Here is a 12,893-nt window from a genome sequence, read left to right as displayed (position 1 = left end):
TTGAAGTTTTTTTCAAATCCTCAAAAATGATGAAAAACGGCGTGCTATAGTATGCCGTACGGTAGGGGCTATAGCCCATGTTCAAAAATGATGAAAAACGAGGTTAATCTTTTTTTTCAAAATTTCAAAAAACGATGGGCTATAACCCATGTTTTTTGAAATTTTGATTTTTTTTCAAATCCTCAAAAATGATGAAAAACGGCGTGCTATAGTATGCCGTACGGTAGGGGCTATAGCCCATGTTCAAAAATGATGAAAAACAAGGTTAATTTTTTTTTTCAAAATTTCAAAAAACGATGGGCTATAACCCATGTTTTTGAAATTTTGATTTTTTTTTTCAAATCCTCAAAAATGATGAAAAACGGCGTGCTATAGTATGCCGTACGGTAGGGGCTATAGCCCATGTTCAAAAATGATGAAAAACAAGGTTAATTTTTTTTTTCCAAAATTTCAAAAAACTATGGGCTATAACCCATGTTTTTTGAAATTTTGATTTTTTTTCAAATCCTCAAAAATGATGAAAAACGGCGTGCTATAGTATGCCGTACGGTACGGGCTATAGCCCATGTTCAAAAATGATGAAAAACTAGGTTAATTTTTTTTTTCAAAATTTCAAAAAACGATGGGCTATAACCCATGTTTTTTAAATTTTGAATGTTTTTCAAATCCTCAAAAATGATGAAAAACGGCGTGCTATAGTATGCCGTACGGTAGGGGCTATAGCCCATGTTCAAAAATTATGAAAAACGAGGTAATTTTTTTTTTCAAAATTTCAAAAAACGATGGGCTATAACCCATGTTTTTGAAATTTTGAAATGTTTTCAAATCCTCAAAAATGATGAAAAACGGCGTGCTATAGTATGCCGTACGGTAGGGGCTATAGCCCATGTTAAAAAATGATGAAAAACAAGGTTAAATTCTTTTTTCAAATTTTCAAAAAACGATGGGCTATAACCCATGTTTTTTGAAATTTTGAAGTTTTTTTCAAATCCTCAAAAATGATGAAAAACGGCATGCTACAGTATGCCGTACGATATGGGCTATTAGACGAGCGTCTAAAAATGGGATAAAAAACGTCTAAAAATAGACGTCTAAAACACGTCAAAAATAGACGTGTTTTAGACGTCTATTTTTAGAAACTTTTTAGACGTCTATTTTTAGACGTTTTTTATCCCATTTTTAGACGCACGTCTAATAGCCGGCTATTGCTCAGTGGGATGGTCAAAAATGATGAAAAACGAGGATTTAAAAAAATTATCAAAAAATCAAAAAACGATGGGCTATAACCCATCGTTTTTTTTTCTTTTTTCAAATCCTCAAAAATGATGAAAAACGGCGTGCTATAGTATGCCGTACGGTATGGGCTATAGCCCATGGTCAAAAATGCTGAAAAACGAGGATAATGGTTTTTTTCAAAAATTAAAAAAACCATGGGCTATAACCCATCGTCTTTTTTTTTTTTTTCAAATCCTCAAAAATGTAGAAAAACTGCATGCTACAGTATGCCGTACGATATGGGCTATTAGACGAGCGTCTAAAAATGGGATAAAAAATGTCTAAAAATAGACGTCTATTTTTAGACGTTTTTTATCCCATTTTTAGACGCACGTCTAATAGCCGGCTATTGCTCAGGGGGATGGTCAAAAATGATGAAAAACGAGGATTCAAAAAAATAATCTAAAAATCTAAAAACGATGGGCTATAACCCATCGTTTTTTTTTCTTTTTTTTCAAATCCTCAAAAATGATGAAAAACGGCGTGCTATAGTATGCCGTACGGTATGGGCTATAGCCCATGGTCAAAAATGCTGAAAAACGAGGATAATGTTTTTTTTCAAAAATTCAAAAAATGTTGGGCTATAACCCATCGTTTTTTTTTTCTTTCTTTTCAAATCCTCAAAAATGATGAAAAACGGCATGCTACAGTATGCCGTACGATATGGGCTATTAGACGAGCGTCTAAAAATGGGATAAAAAACGTCTAAAAATAGACGTCTAAAACAAATAGACGTGTTTTAGACGTCTATTTTTAGACGTCTATTTTTAGACGTTTTTTATCCCATTTTTAGACGCACGTCTAATAGCCGGCTATTGCTCAGTGGGATGGTCAAAAATGATGTAAAACGAGGATTAAAAAATAATAATCAAAAAATCTAAAAACGATGGGCTATAACCCATCGTTTTTTTTTCTTTTTTCTAAAATCCTCAAAAATGATGAAAAACGGCGTGCTATAGTATGCCGTACGGTATGGGCTATAGCCCATGGTCCAAAATGATGACGTTATCTACCGCAACATACTTAAAAGTATAGCAGTGTATGAGAATGGGTGTTGCGGAGGATGATAAACCTTTTCTCATCCTCCGCAACACCCATGATGATGTTTTGCTAACAACATAGAAGCCTACATTAGTATTGATTTTAAAATTCTGTTACTTGTCTATAAAGCTCTCAATGGTCTCGCACCTCCGTACCTCCGTGACTGCCTACCTAGATATGTCCCTAACCGCCCCCTCAGGTCCTCCAATGCTGGCCTACTTGAAGTGCCTAAAAGAATGTGCACAAAAAAATATGGTGAGGCAGCTTTTTGCTTCTACGGCCCAACAGCATGGAATAAACTTCCATTCGAGCTCAGAATACCTCTGTAGACATTTTTAAATCTCAACTCAAGACTCACCTCTTCACCCTTGCTTTTAGTTGAGTTTTACTATGCACGTTCTTCCTACCCTGCCCTGACTGATTTGCTGCATGTGGTGTTTTTATTTGTTTTTATTTATTTTATGTTCTTATATTCAATTTTGTTCTCTGCCTATTTTGTTCTATCATTTTAACTACTTGTGTTTTATTGTATTTTATTTTTGTGTCCTGCCCTGTGAAGCACTTTGAGCTGCATTTATGTATGAAAGGTGCTATACAAATAAAGTTTATTATTATTATTATTACATACAAAATGATGAAAAACGAGGATAAATAAAATTCAAAAAACGATGGGCTATAACCCATCGTTTTTTTCATTTTTTCATTTGTTTCAAATCCTCAAAAATGATGAAAAACGGCATGCTATAGTATGCCGTACGATATGGGCTATAGCCCATGGTCCTAAATGATGACGTTCTCTACCGCAACATACTTAAAAGTATAGCGGCGTATGAGAATGGGTGTTGCGGAGGATGAAACATTAGAATGTTTTGCTAACAGAGAAGCCTACATACTTACACCTAGCAACCCCATTCTAGCCTACTTGGGTTCATCTTACGGTGGACATGTTTGCCTGAAAAGGAATATTTGAAATGATTCATAGTTTTAGAAATATAGTGCTTTCAAATTTACAATGGGGCTCAATGGCAGACATTGGCACGTCAAAAATCTCTTTCACCTAGAAACCTCATTCACACTTTTTACTATTCAGCTTACTGTGGAGACAAATGCTGGAAAGTTTCAGCACAAACTTTGGCATGCTACTAGTCCTACATACTTGCACGCCATTTTTCATACTTTTTGAGGATTAAAAAAACGATGGGCTATAGTCCATCGTCTCGGAGCGCATGCTATAGGGTGATAAATCATGTAAATACAACACATTGAGCAGGGCACTGCAGGGAGTTGAACCCCGTTCTGGTAAACCAGGAAGTACCACACCAGTGCCTTAGTTTGTTTTGTTGTAATTTACAGGTTCAACAGCAATCACATTCATGTAGGCAATAATAACAGTATATAAAAGAATAAATCACAAAGCTAACATTGTTAAATTTGCTGAATATTTTTAAATATTACTCTTGCCGACCTCCCATGACAAAATCATTAAAATAAGTAGGTTACCATTTTTCACGATTTCAGAGTATTTGAAAAAAAAAGCTGAAAATCACGGAAAAGCGACAGACTATAGTCCATCGTCTCGGTGCTCCGAGACGATGGACTATAACCTGTCACTTTATATATAGTCCATCGTCTCGGAGCGCATGCTAGAGGGTGCCAATTTACACGATTTCGGAGGATTTGGGAAAAAAGGTGAAAATCAAGGAAAAGCGACAGGCTACAGTCCATCGTCTCGGAGCGCATGCTATAGGGTGCCATTTTTCACGATTTTGTTGGATTTGAAAAAGAAAAAGAAAATATCAGAAAAGCCACAGGCTATCGTTTCGGAGCGCATACTATAGGTTGCCATTTTTCACGATTTTGGAGGATTTTATTTCTTTTTTTAATATCGGAAAAGTGACAGGCTATAGTCCATCGTCTCGGAGCGCATGATATAGGGTGCCATTTTTTTGGATTTGAAAAAAATGAAAAAAATAATCGTCTCTGAGCGCCGTTGTTGTTGTTCCCCCCGGCGGCGAGGGGGCGCTTGCTGTGCAGTCATCAGATGCAGGTGACACGGTGGCGCTGTCTGTGCTGTCGGGTTCTGGTGGTGTCTTTCTGGAGGGAGCGAAATGTAGCGTCTTCTGGATGCATCTCTTTTTTGCTGCTGGTTCCATCTTGTAGTAGCTGTACAATGTGAATGCCATGTCTGTGCCCCATTTATACAGTAAAGTTGCCAGGCGATTAACATTTCTATGGCCGATGGTCGTTAGAGTCTATTGTTCCGTCGTCATGTTGTTATCGCACGTCTAATTAGACGTGTGACAACAACAACGACGCAACAATAGGACGCCTAGCTATTGCTTTCGCTGGAGGGCTAGTGTTACTTTCGGTCAAAATCTCGTGGCACACCTGGACAGATCAAATGGCACAGTAAAGTGCCGCGGTACATAGGTTGAGAAACACTGCTATAGGGTGCCATTTTTCACGATTTCGGAGGATTTGAAAAAAGGTGAAAATATCAGAAAAGTTACAGGCTATAGTCCATCGTCTCGGAGCGCATGCTAGGGTGCCATTTTTCACGATTTCGGAGGATTTGAAAAAAAAAGGTGAAAATATCAGAAAAGCGACAGGCTACAGTCCATCGTCTCGTGCCCCCAAATTGTCCCCATTGATCCAACGACCGTTCCATCAATCGAACGATGGTTCCATCGATCCATTGATGGAACCATTATTGGATCGAACCACGGTCTGGTTCCAATGTAAATGTATATTTATAATCAATGTTAATGTAAAATCAATGTTAATGTAACTCCGAGAGTGTACACATCTGTACACTCTCCGAGTTACATTTGGTTCCAAACGATCATTTAGCTGGGGACCCCCTGGAACTCCCTCAAGGACCCCTGTGGGTCCCCAGAACCCACTTTGGAAACCACTGCACTAGGGTTCGAATCCTGGGGCGACTGTTCACCAAACCCACGGTCTGGTTCCAAATACACTTATTGATGACACTTATTTCAGACATGCTCCAGTATGTGGAGTCTGCCTGTACTATACTCATTTTTGGAAAAAATAAAAAAATAACATTCCTCTGGTGAAAAGCTGGAATTTGTGTGATGGCAGACTGATGTGGAACTCTTCAGTTCCATGGACCTCTAATATGGACCCCCAACCCCCAACCGACTGCCGAGTGAGACAGTAGACCCGGCCTCTTCACGGGGGCCAATCAAAAGTGTGACTGTGGACCACGCGTCTTCACGGGGGCCAATCATAAGTGTGACCGTGGACCCGGCCTCCTCACAGAGAACGACCATGGATTACTACACCATATCCTAATACTCTCATATATTATCTGACAACATTGCTATAGCACAGCTTACACCATTACATTCATTATTGCTACTAGTTGTATTTCCCTGTATCTTCCCTGTCTTTCTTGTATTTATTTCTATGCTTTTAACTGGGAGAAGCATTTCCTGTCTGTGCCAATACTGTATATTGTACAATACACTTTTCAGATGGTCGACAGTTCTCGTTTAAAAAAAAATATATGTTTTAGTAGTCTTGCAAAATATTCTAATTCATTGATAGGATTTTGGTTTTCATGAGCTGTATGCCATAATCAAGAATAAAACAAAAAAAAAAGGTTAATACTTCACTTTATGCACAATGAATTGAGAATATATGAAACGTTTTATTACGGAAGAAAAACTTTTACAAAATATTCTAATTACATGGGATGGACCTGTATAGTAAACTCAAATATTACAGCAAGTCTTTTTTTTCGTGACTTCAGACTTAGATTTATGTTTTTCTGATGTAGCGGTGCAGGGCCGAAGTTCATGTATAGAAATGTTTGGGCATTTTGATGAAAGGTCGTGGGAGGAATGATAAAATTAAAAATAGCAGGTGATCTAAATTCAGATGGTCAAAAGTCAGAACACGAAAGTGAGGCAAGAGGAGACTCATGGTTATCTATACCCAAAATCTCGGCCACTCGCTCACTCCCACTCAGGGTCATTCCAGCAAATGACCCGGAAATTATTAAACGTGCCAATTGTTAATGTGCTCCATCGAGGAGTCGAGTGGAGGAGCCGAGTGGGCTCTCTGAGAGCGCATAGAGCGAGTGTACATCAGGTGCAGGCTCTATGGTGCTTTTTGTCTCCCCGTGTCTCCTCATTTTCAAATGATCGGGAGCCAAAAAAAAAAAACCCACCATACAGTATGTGACCATCATGCAAATTCCAGCTTTTCACCAGAAGAGGAAAACAGTTTTTCTTCAAAATGAGTCAATAGCACATGCATACTAGAGTATGTCTGAAATAAGTGTCAGAGCTGAAATCAACATGTAAATATGAAAATGCTTAAACATGTTGCTAGGTGTAATGCTAGACCACAGAAGTGATCCTTTCAAGCCTCTTTTCTCAACTCGCCGTTTTCTACAAGACATTACTCTATAAGCCATAAATCCAATGGCAGTCAAATTTGGTCACATAGTTTCGCGAAAACCGACAGAACGGTTCAGCCAGAACTGCCATTTTTGGTGGAAGGAGAAGAGAAAAATAAGGGACCAAGAGTCTCTTCGGGCTTGGTCCCTAAATGGACTTGTAACCCAACTGTAGAGAGTACAAATACGGTAAAGAACCTGGGGGTTATCATCTATGAAAAGGAAACACAATGAGCAGAAAATTAACCATGTAAATACAACAAATTGAGGGCACCGCAGGGAGTTGAACCCCATTCTGGTAAACCAGTAGTACCACACCAGTGCCTTGGTTTTGTTGTAATTTACAGGTCCAAAAGCAATCACATTCAAAACAATTTGAATCATAACGGACTATAAATGATAGCCATGATTATGTCTTTATACAATTGAAATCCAGAAGACTCACTCCAAATACCTTAAGGAAAACTCCTCAGACAAACTAAGAAAATTTTATTTTTCCGTGCTCATAAAGTGCTGCAAAGTGCTAAAAGTGAAAAGTACAGTAGAAAACCTTTGGGTCATAGGCCCCTCGTCAATGCCTCGCCTACTGACCGGCATTAATTAAATTTTAGCTGCAAATGGCAGCATAAATAAATCACATCAATACACACCACATAATGTGATGTGAACTGACGCGATGAAGCTTCACGCGCACATTATAGAAGACATGCATCACATCAATCCACATCACATTCCTAACCCTAGCCATAACCCTAAGTTCATCATGTGATGTGGGGATGACGTGATGAAGCCTTACTAACCAATGTGAAATGATACGACATAAACACACATCACATACCGGGCCTGTGTTCATATGTGATGTGGGCTTAGATGAAGCTTTACTCACAAATTAGATCTGATAATATAGCACCAACAATAGTCTATGACCTAGAGGTTTGCTGCTGGACTTTCACTTTAAGCACTTGGAGCGCTTTATGAACATGAACAAAACAAAAAGATTCTTGGTCTCCGCCCAAGCAGTTGGCCTTCGGTTTGTGGCCAGTTTTTCTAGCCAGTTGTCCCACATTTTTATTTTAAAAGCGACATGTAAAGGGTTTAAGAGATTTGCCCACATTTAAATATACATTACAATTTATGCCATTTGTGGACGATTTACATAAATTATACGAGGTACAAATTATGCAATGGCAGAAGCATTCTTTGGACCCCAGTATTTGTCAGCAATACAGAAACACTATGAACACAACAAACACTGAGGATGACATTAGAACACAAGGGCAATGAACAGAGTGTACGGCGTGCGACGGGCTATCCGCAATTTGTGAAATCACATAAAAATATCACATAAATGCACATCACATACCGGCCTGTGTTCATATCTGATGTGAACTGACGTGATGGCGCTTTACCGGCAAATAACACAACGCAAAACGATACAGCCCCAATCACATGATTAGAAACTGTACGCGAGACACGACCCGACTCACGCACCACATACACTAGTGAAGAACTAGTGATAGATAGGCAAGAAAGAAAATACTTAACTACTAAAAAATAAAGCAAAATGCGATTAAAAACTCTGAGACCAGAAAAACCAATAACTTTATTAAAGCAAAGAATAGAAGAGGAGATGAAAGGTCGGGTAGAAACCGTGCATGTCCAAAACGGTTACTTTTATGGACCGGATAATAATCTGTGTTCCAATGTTATTATTTAGTCACAAGCTCTTGTTTATACTTAAACGGTTCGATACATTAACATATAATAGGTTATATTCAATAATGGATGATCTTTGAATCCTGAGCTTGTAGATCAACTATTTGCTACTTTAGTGTGTGACACTGTAGCATGACCAAGGAAATTACATTTACAAAAGAAGGTTGAACTATGGAGATACAAGGTTTCTGCCCGACATCCAAAGATAATAAACTACGCCACTTACCTTCAATATCAGCACTAAACAAAACAAACCAATCAAGGAAGAAAATCTGCCATAATTTTCTTCCTGTTAGTTTGGACAGATCTACAGCATAGAAGGCTGTAAACGGTGTTAAGCAGGCTACATGCTACCATAATGATACCGGAAAAAAGTCACATATCGCCACATCACATTTGTACACACAGTCCACTAGTGAAGAACTAGGGCAATAGATAGGCAAGGAGAAATAAATAAAATACTTTTTCTTTATTAAAAGAGAAAGGAAATAGAAACTCAAATAACGCGACACAGAAAACAGTACAGAAACACTACAACAGAACATACATACTGTGATGTGATGTGACGTGAAAGCTTTACCCGTAAATTATGTTAAACAATACATAAATCACATAGCCCATAGTGGCATGTGATGTAGAGTGGCATTATACACAAATGACGTGAAACGATACACGGTGCGAAAGACAACCTACGGTATGGTAGCATGTAGCATGTAGCCCACTTACACAAGCATCAGGAATCAAAAGGTTCATTACTAACCTTCACTGCTAACAGCACCCAGGTCCAATACCGACGTCGTCTTGTCAGCTTCACGTTCTGAAATGACAGGGGGGAAGGAAAAAAAAAAAACATTCAGTTGTCGGCCTACAGGATGACATTTTGGAAGTCATAACAGTCACTGAAAGCTGTGTCACCATTATTGTACTGTATTAACAACAGTCACTGAAAGCTGTGTCACCATTATTTTACTGTATTAACAACAGTCACTGACAGGGCTGTGTCACCATTATTTTACATCTTTGAATGCAGATTGTGGCCCCAAGATGTGTCAGAGACAAAATATTGTTTTACCCATTGCTGGCAGTCTGAATACCAAAAAATAATTACATTTGACTATTGCTTATAGCAGCTTTAATGATTCAACCCATTAAACGGCGACTTCACCCCTTTTGCAACCAGAGCTTATTTTAATGATGTTTGGGAGACAAGAAGCGCTTTCCTGGGTTTTTATGGGGGTAATTGTCGTTTTTATATATGTAGTATTTCAAAAGTATCCATGGGCTTCATGATGTCATGGACACTGGGCTCACTTCCTTCCTGGACTAAATGTTGTCTCAGTAAGACAGCCCTCCCCCTATGCACAAGGAGCAGTGCACCAAAGCATTATAGGAATTGTAGTCTGGGTAGGAAGTGTCCATGACATCATGGACACTTTGAAATACTAAAAACACATGAAAACCTCAGTAAGTGTTTCTCCCAAACATAATTAAAATAAGATTTGGTTGCAAAAGGGGTGAAGTGTATTTTTTGGCAAAGTATAAGTAATTAAGGCATATAATTAGTCATATCTGCCTCGTGTAGCTAGTTTATGAAGACTAAAAGCCTTAAACTTTGTATTCATGCGTTAATCACAATCATATGTATGACAATGAATGGTCAACTTAACACGTAATGGTGACACAGCCCTAGTTTCTACTACAGCCACATGTAATCCAGGTACGTACCGTGGGGGGGCTTCCGTCGCTCGGTTGAAGATAGCCGGTATTAATAGAGCCGTGTAGGTTGTATGGCACAATACGTCCAGAGCACCGTACACCTCGTAATCTCAGGGAGCGTTCGTTGACACCGTTATACGTTTCAGCTCAGCCGAGTAGACACTCCATTACCAATACCAGCCATCCCCTGATGACCCCATCCAAGGTCACACATGACACCAAGGTCACATGATTAACCTGTAAGACATAAATAAAAACAACATTACACCCTTTCCCCAGATTTCATACATTGTAAAATTCATATAATATTAAAATGATATTTCACTTTATCCTCTACTCAGGCTTATGTGAACACTGCAGACAGCTTTTAAGTTGCTTGATTCAGTATTTAGATATTCGATATTCATTTTAGCTGTCCCGCCCCTTTCCTTTACAAACCATTGTAACTTCAAACTCCATTTTAACCATGATAGATTGAAAACACCCAACCTTTTTTCTGGTGACTGATGGTCTTTCAAATATGTGAGGGGGCCGTGGCTTTACATTTAGCCTACAGTTCTTATTTATTTTTAATGCTTTAGTCTGTTCCAGCCTCATTCTGGAGGGCATTTTCCAAAATAATTATTAAAAGATAAATAAGAACGGTAGGCTAAATGAAAAGGCACAGCCCACTCACGTATTTGAAGGACACCATCAGTCACCAGGAAATAAGTTGAGTGTTTGATGAATCTCTCATGGTTAAAATGGATTTTGAAGTTTGCATAGGAAGGGGTCAGGGCAGTAAAATATTTAATATCCAATTGCTGAATAAAGTAACTTAAAAACTGTCTGTAGTGTTCACATAAGCCCGAGTAGATAATACAATGACAAAGTTTGTTTTTTAAAGTGAATTATCCCTTTAAGATATTGGGGGGGGGGGGGAAATCTAAACTTCAAAATCTACATTATATAACTTGAGTCAAAGTAAAAACATTTCAAATGGGACAATCTGCAAAACCTTTTGAAAATAGCAGATCTAAAATCTCACAATGCGTCACATCACATTCACAATGCATTGTGAGCTTGTAGATCAGCCATTTTCAAATGGCCAAAATATGGCTGTAGTGGTAAATGAACAATGTAGGCTAGTATGTTTAGTAATAATATTACAAAACTACAAACTAGTTAAGTTTCCAAATGGAGTACATTTTCTACACTATACTTCAGTAAAGGTAATGATTTACTTTCCACCACTGTTGGGAACCATGGTTTGTTTGTTAGCTTCCTTCTCTAAGGCCTCCATCACACCTAAAAAACACCCGTCTTCTCTGTGTTTGATGGCTCAATGCTTTTCCAATGAGTCACATGGTTTGACCAAACACTTGTTTGATTGCCCCCCTCCATCAAACACAAATGTTTGGTCAAACCATGTGCCTCCCATTGGAAATGCATTGGGGCGGCCATTAAACACAGACAAGACAAATGTTTTTTCATGTGTGATCGAGGCCCAAGGCCTCAGTCACACATAAACATATGTTCTGTGCTCTGCCTGTGTTTGATGGCCGCCTCAACACCTTTCCAATGGAAGTCACATGGTTTGACCAAACATTTGTATTTGATGGAGGGGGGCAATCAAACACAAGTGTTTGGTCAAACCATGTGCCTCCCATTGGAAAAGCATTGAGGCAGCCATCAAACACAGGCAGGGCAACAGAACATGAATTCTTTGTGTGAATGAGGCCTAAAAAGGACAAACATTGCTGACATTGTTGTCCATTTAGTGTCACAATAAACAACAGTCCTATAAATACTCCAATGTTTAAACAATAAACAGTCCTATGAATCCTCTAATGTCTAAACAACAACAGTGCTCAAGGATAAAACCGTGTTTCTCAAACAAACGCTTCTTACCTTGGAACAAACAGCATGCAGTGAAACAGCATGGATCCCAAACCAAACAGCATGCTGGGAAACAACATGGCCGCTCCTATTTAAATCCAAAGCCCCGCCCACTGGATCAGGTCACCTGTTCAACTAGTCCGTCCGTCATTGGTCCGTTGGTCAGAGTGATAAGTGATTGGATCATCCACTGTTGATGTAACAGCTGTGTGCGCCACACACACGCACACACACACACACACACACACACACACACACACACACACACACACACACACACACACACACACACACACACACACACACACACACACACACACACACACACACACACACGCAGGCACGCACGCACATTATTTCACCCTTTGGTTTGTTATAAACACTTATATTAATAAACACAAGGACGTGTGTCTGTGGCTGTCTGTATCAGCCTTATAGGTTTGTTTATTCCGCCATCTTGGATCTCACGCGACACGCGCGTCCCAAAGTCTCGCGGGACTATATGATCTGCACAGTGTGGAGTGTAACAGGTGGTCTGTTGTTGCTACAGCGCCATCGTGTGGTGGTTTAGATACATGCAGTGTGTTACATCTCCCTTCTTAAAGAACAAATGTTTGAGGCAACTTGACTTGTATTAAGGCAATAAAGTCCAATAACAGGCACAATCATTGGCTGAAAAATATGTGTGCTCAAAATATCAAAGTGAAATAAAAAAGAATAGGCACATAGCATGAATCACTTGGACAGTGCATTATAAGTAGCCTACTTAAACCTGATGGGAAAATATGTGCAACATGTTGCATGTAAACGTGAGGATAGCTCTCTCTCACACACACACACA

Source organism: Protomyctophum parallelum (assembly GCF_964188405.1).
Source record: "Protomyctophum parallelum genome assembly, chromosome: 12".
In the NCBI taxonomy this organism is placed as follows: Eukaryota; Metazoa; Chordata; class Actinopteri; order Myctophiformes; family Myctophidae; genus Protomyctophum; species Protomyctophum parallelum.
Note: the sequence above shows the minus strand (reverse complement) of the source record.